This window comes from Suncus etruscus, chromosome 16 (genome assembly GCF_024139225.1).
Source record: "Suncus etruscus isolate mSunEtr1 chromosome 16, mSunEtr1.pri.cur, whole genome shotgun sequence".
In the NCBI taxonomy this organism is placed as follows: Eukaryota; Metazoa; Chordata; class Mammalia; order Eulipotyphla; family Soricidae; genus Suncus; species Suncus etruscus.
In genome coordinates, this window is record NC_064863.1 from 64,195,929 (window position 1) to 64,202,645 (window position 6,717).

The window sequence follows — 6,717 nt, forward strand, 5'->3', positions numbered from 1 at the left end:
CAGCATGCAAAGCAAGTTCCTTGCACTCTATACTATCTGACATAATTTTTGTTTTCAAGGCAACTTCTATACACTTAAATTATTAATGAAAACATATAATTGAAACTTGAACAACGTGAATTTGAACTGTTCATTTATATGTGTATTTTTTCTTTTGTGGGGAGGGTGGATAGCCACATCTGGTGATGCTCAGGTGTTACTCCTGGCTCTTCACTCATGAATTACTCCAGGCATAGTCAAGAAACCAGAGATTGAACAGTGGTCAGCTGCATGCAAAACAAGCATTCTACCCACTGTACTATTGCTCTGGACTCATGTGTGTATCTTCCTCACCCCATGCCTGTATTCAATCCAGTCCTCATCTTTATTGTTTCTGAGCATTATTACAATAATGTCTTTTATTTTTCTTAAAACCCATATATGAGTGAGACTATTCTTGTCTATCTCTCTCCCACTGACTTATTTCACTCAGCATAATAGTTTCCATGAACATTCATGTATAGGAAAATTCCATGACTTCATCTCTCCTGATAGCTGCATAATATTCCATTGCATATATGTACCACAGTTTCTTAACCCATTCATTTGTTGAAGGGCATCTTGGTTGTTTCCAGATTCTGGTTATTGTAAATAGAGCTGCAATGAATAAAAGTGTGAGGAAGGGATTTTTGTATTATGTTTTTGTATTCCAAGGGTATATAAATAGAAGTGGTATAGCTAAATGATCAAATGGGAATTCAATTTCCAGTTCTTTGAGGAATCTCCATATTGCTTTCCATAAAGGCTGGACTAGACAGCATTCCCACCAGCAGTGAATAAGAGTCCCTTTCTCCCCACATCTCCACCAGCACTGATTGTTCTTGATCTTTTTTGATATATGTCAGATTCTATGGCTTGAGCTGGTACCTCATTGCTGTTTTGATTTGCATCTCCCTGATAATTCGTGATGTGGAGCAATTTTTCATACACCTTTGAGCATTTGTATTTCTTCTTTGACAAAGTATTTGTTCATATCTTCTCCCCATATCTTGATGGGGTTAGATGGTTTGTTTCTGTTGTTTTTGTTGTGAAGTTCTGACAGTACCTTGTATATCTTAGATATTAGCCCCTTATCTGATGGATATTGGGTAAATAGAATCTCTAATTCTGTGGGTGGCCTTTGTATCCTAGTCACTATTTCCTTAGAGTTGCAAAAGCTTCTCGGCTTAATATATTCCCATCTGTTGTTTTTGCTTCCACTTGTTTGGAGAGTGCAGTTTCCTCCCTGAAGATGCCTTTAGTGTCAGTGTCATGAAGTGTTTTACCTACATGTTCTTCTATATACCTTATGGTTTGGGGTCTGATATAAAGGTCTTTAATCCATTGGGTTTGACCTTGTGCACGGTGCTAGATGGTGTTAGATGAAGGCATGAGTTCACTTTTTTGCATGTGGCTAACCAATTCTCCCAACACCACTTGTTGAAGAGGCTTTCCTTGCTCCATTTTGTATTTCTTGCCCCTTTATCAAAGATTAGTTGTATGTCTGGGGAATATTCTCTGAATACTCAAGTCTATTCCACTAAGGGATCTGAAGGTCTGTCTTTATTCAATACCATGCTGTTTTAATGACTATTGTTTTGTAATAAAATTTAAATTGGGGAATTGATGCCTTTCATATTCTTTTTCCCAAGGGTTGCTCTAGCTATTCTTGAGCATTTATTGTTTCAAATGAATTTCAGGACTATTTGATCCACTTCTTTGAAGAATGTCATGTTTCAAATGAATTTCAGGACTATTTGATCCACTTCTTTGAAGAATGTCATGGGTATCTTTAGAGGGATTGCATTAAATCTGTACAATGTGTTGGGGATTATTGCTATTTTAATGATGTTACTACTCCCAATCCATGAGCCTGGTATATGTCTCCATTTCCTTGTACCCTCTTTTATTTCTTGAAGCAGTGCTTTGTAGTGTTTTTTTTTTTTTGTATAGGCCCTTCACCTCTTTAGTTGACTCCAAAGTATTTGAGTTTGTGTGACACTAATGTAAACGGAATTTTTGTCCATTTTGTCTATTTTTCCATTTTTGTCCATTTATTCTCTAGCATTATTGGTGTGTAAGAAGGCCATTGATTTTTGCATGTTAATTTTGTAGGCTGCCACTTTGCTATATGAATCTATTGTTTCTAGAAACTATTTGGTAATCTTTAGGGTTTTCTAAATATAGTGTCCTGTCATTAGCAAACAGTAAAAGCTTGACTACTTCTTTTTTTCTATCTGAATTCCCTTGTACCTTTTTCTTTCCTAATTGCTGTGTTCAATAGGAGTGGTGAGAGATGGCACCCTTGTCCTGTACTAGATTTTAGAGGATCCCCAGAAACATATATGTCCCCTGAACCTACCAGAAGTAAAATCTGCACACAGATCCAGAACTAATCTGTAAACACTGCCGAGTGTGGCCCCAAAACAAAGCAAAGTAAATTTTTAATAGAATGGTCTAAAAGAATGAATTATTTTGGATAGAAAATTAAACAGTTTAGAAAGGAGTTAATGTCAACTGATAAAGATAGTATAAAATAAAAAATACTTGTGAATATTGCCCTTTTAAATACGTTTTATTAAGCTTAAATATCAGTAAATAAAAAGCTCTATAGTGTCTGGCTAAAGTGTAATATTTGGTGAAATTAATTGTTAGCCCAGAATTTGAAACTCTTTTGTGAGTAGTAATATATGATTAAGGGGATTTAGTATACTAAATCTTCCAGTTTGCAAAACTAATCTACATAATCAGCACCTTCATCTTTTAAAGCTTTCTTTGAGTTTGTTTCTTAAGTATCCAAAGTCATCTTAAAAAGCCATTTCTTGGTAGAAAATAAAATGTTTTAATGAATTAGCACCACAGAAACATTTTTCTTGCATATATGAGAAACACCTGCCCACATCTTATAGCTATAATGACAGCTTGATAAAGTCATTTTGAGCAGCTATCTTGATTTGGCCCCTTTGGTACAGCTATTTAGTAATGAGTATATTTTGATGTTTAAATTCCCACTCTGCCATGAATTAGATGTTTTCTTGTGACAGGGATTAGCCCTTCATATCTCCATTTTATCACTTGTCAAGTGAGAGTAACAATATCTACCACAGAAGTTTGTAATATAGATTAAGCGAAGTGTTACTAAGAACTTGTGTGGGACACATTTGTTGGTCACTAGATGACAATAAAAAAATTAATGATGGTCATACAGATGATGGTGATGATAATGACACAGTAAAGAAGGAATACAATGTGCTGCACTAATCCAAAGGTCTGTGCAAGAATTTCGAAGTAAAAGTATATTCAATAGCCTCTGAGATCCAAAAATGTATTCAATAGCTATGAGAATAGAAATTAAGCTGAAAAAAATATGAATTTACAAAAGCCATAGTTATCAAAAGAATTTAGAAACAAAAGTAAAACCAGCTTTTTTGATAGAAGCATTTAAATGTCACAGAAAGTCACAGAAAAGACATTGTTTCCCTTTTCAACTTAATGAGTGAATTGAATGGTTATAAACTCTTTGTGGTTTATGTTTTGCTAGGTATATGCTAGGGGATCTTGATTTTGTCTTAGCATGTCAAAAACTCTAGGAACTACCAGTAAATAGGTAGAGCATGTCCAACCATAAAAAGAATTGTTTTGGCATAGACTTAAACATAGAAGTAAAACAAAAATGCGGAGGAGGGAGAGAACTGAATGCTGAATGATGGGAACTAATGCAATGGGAAAAACTTAAATAGAAACAAATAATGCACCTAGTGAATCCTTATAAGCTAAAAACTTTTCCTTCGAAGGAAGTGGTATGTTGGTGTTTTGTCAATTTATCCAAGTTTTTTATCCTCATGACAGTGTAAGAACATTTATAAGACCACCAGTCATATTCATAAGAAAGTAAATTAATGCATAAGGAAGACAGAATTTTTACTAAGGTACTGCAATTTTATCAGCAAAAAAGGTTTGTTGTGTCTGTTGGTCTGTCTTATCTTAAATTAGACCTTTCATTTTTTTCTTTTAAGGCTAGTTTTGAGTCTGTAAAGTTTTTTAATTGTTATTTATCCTTGAAACTACGTATACTTCCTTCAAACCTGAACCTGAGCCTGGCTGGGTGAAATATTCTAGGTGAAGCATTCAATTCATTGAATTTTGTCACTATATTTTATTACTGCCTTCTGACCTTGAGGGTTTTTTGTGATAGGTTTGCTGCAAATCTTAATGATGCTACTTTTACGGAATTTCCCTTTTTGATCTTGTTGCTGTCAGTATTCTATCCCTATCTATGGGATTCGTAATTGTAACTAGAATGTGTCTTGGGGTATTTTTTTTTTCGGGTTTCTTTAAGCCAGTACTCATTGGGCATGCAGGATTTGGTTTCACGCAGCTTTTAGCTCTGGGAGTTTTTCTACAATGATGTCCTTGACTGTTGATTCTTCCTGGATCTCAGATACTCTAATGATTCTTATGTTGTTTCTGTTAAGTTTATCAAAGACTTCTATTTTCATCTGTTCACATTCTTTGAGTATTTTTTCCATTGTTTCCATTGTCTGATCATTTGCTTCAAGGCTCTTTTCCAGTATTTTCTGTTGTATGGAGTTTTTGTGCATCTCATCTTCCAGATTACTGATTCTATCCTCAGCTTCTGGTATTCTAATGGGAAGACTTTCTATTGAGGTTTTCAATTTGTCTACCAAGTTTTTCAGTCCTGTTATTTCAGTTTGGAGTTTTCTGATTTCTATCTTCATATCCTCTTGATTTTTATTTGTACTTCATTCCACTCAATCCATGCTTCCTTTGATTTCTATGAGGGTCCTCCATATTTCTTCTCTAACTCCTTCTCTGAGAGGCTAAATAGGTGGTTGGCATTTTTGGGTCATCAGAGCTGCCATCTTCATTCTCTATAAATGGTGTTGTCCTGAGTTTTTTTTTTTGTTTTTGTTTTTGTTTTTGTTTGTCACAGTTGTAGTGTGAGGTTTTTTCCCTACATGTTGTGGTAGTGGGGTTAATTAGATAAAAGATTCGTGCAGCCATGAAGTGAAGCAGAGGAGCTCTGCTCCTCTGGCTTCACCCTTATTGGTCAGAGATTGTTTACCTCGCTAATGTGCCCTGAGGAGTTTTTCCATCTATGTCTTTCACAGCTGCCTCATGAAGTAACGCAGGAAATCAAACAGGAAGCAAAGCAGTGGCTGTTAATAAATCTCATCAGCAAAAGAAACTAACTATATATTCCTTGTTCTATATAACAAGAAATAAAATATTAAATAGTGAGTTCCTAGATATCATTGCTGACAGACATTTACCCATAATGACTGGCATCTATACAGTAGTTCTCTAAGTAATTATCTAAACTGCTATATTCTTTATTGTAAACTATAAAAAAGCATGTAGATACTGGAAACTGGGACTTCCAAAGAATACCATCAAAAGAAAATTAATTAATGACCATGCCACTTCCAAGTTCTAAGGTTCTCTATCAAAGGGTTATATTAAATATTTATGTATTATGGGACACAGATACATATTAATTCAAGTTAACTGCAATGGATTGATCTAACTTACCCTATTATATATCAGTACTCATTTTATGCCAACTGACTTGTTTTCACCTAGTATTATTTATGCAACTCACAGGTTATATTTCTATCCATTTCTCCTCCAGAGATATTTCCTATGATCTCTAATAAATTACTTCCTCTGAAGAGAAGTTTCCTGAGAAATTAGCTTCTATAACAAGCATGCAAAGCACTATTTGTCCAATATGTACTATGAGTCAAACATCTTTAGAGGTATTTTCACTTGTGACATCTAATTCACTTTAATTTTCATGCTAGCCTATGAAATTGCATTGATATGTGCTGCTTAGACATGAAAAAAGCAATAATCAGAAAATCAGAGAAGGCCTTCAGATGGGGTGTGAATTTCAAATGTCTTCAAGAAACCATTTGAAATCTTTGGAAGAACTCTTACTCAATAGCAGTATTTTGTTTTATTTTTTCACTATCTTCTGAATGTTTAAAATTGGTGTTCTGTGGGGAATGCTGTTTCTGGCAGAGATTTTTTTTAATTTAATTGTTATTTTGATCATAGTGGTTTACATATTGTTGACAATAATATTTTAGGTACATATTTACATAAAATCAGGGGGGATTTCCATCACCAATTTGTCCTCCCTACACCTCCGTTTTTGTCCTGCCTCCCATATGCTCTTCCCTCACCCTTAGGGCTGCCAGAATATGTTGTTCCCTCTGTATCTAGCCTAATACTTAGTAGTCTTGCACCTGTTTGGTCCTGGTGCCTCCCTTATTTCCCCCTATAACTGAGGGGCAGGAGTAGCTAGTTCCATTTACGTGGTTTTGTTTGAAGTAGGGAATAGTAGTAAACAGGGGTAAAGGTCTAATATGCAGAAAATAAGTGGAATTCTTCTAGAGGGTCTCCTCCTCAGAGAGACAAAGGAGAAAAAAGTGAAACACTCCACCAGTACAAAAAGAAGTGTCATATATCCAGTGAGGACTCCAACAATAACGCTAAGCACCACAAAAAAAAAGAAAAAAAAACCCACCATGGTCTTGAGATAAGAAACATGGCAGAGTATATAATGAAAGAAAGGAAAAAGAAAAGAAAAGAAAAGAAAAAAGAAAAGAAAAGAAAAGAGAAAAGAAAAGAAAAGAGAAAAGAAAAGGAAAGGAAAGGAAAGAAAAGAAAAGA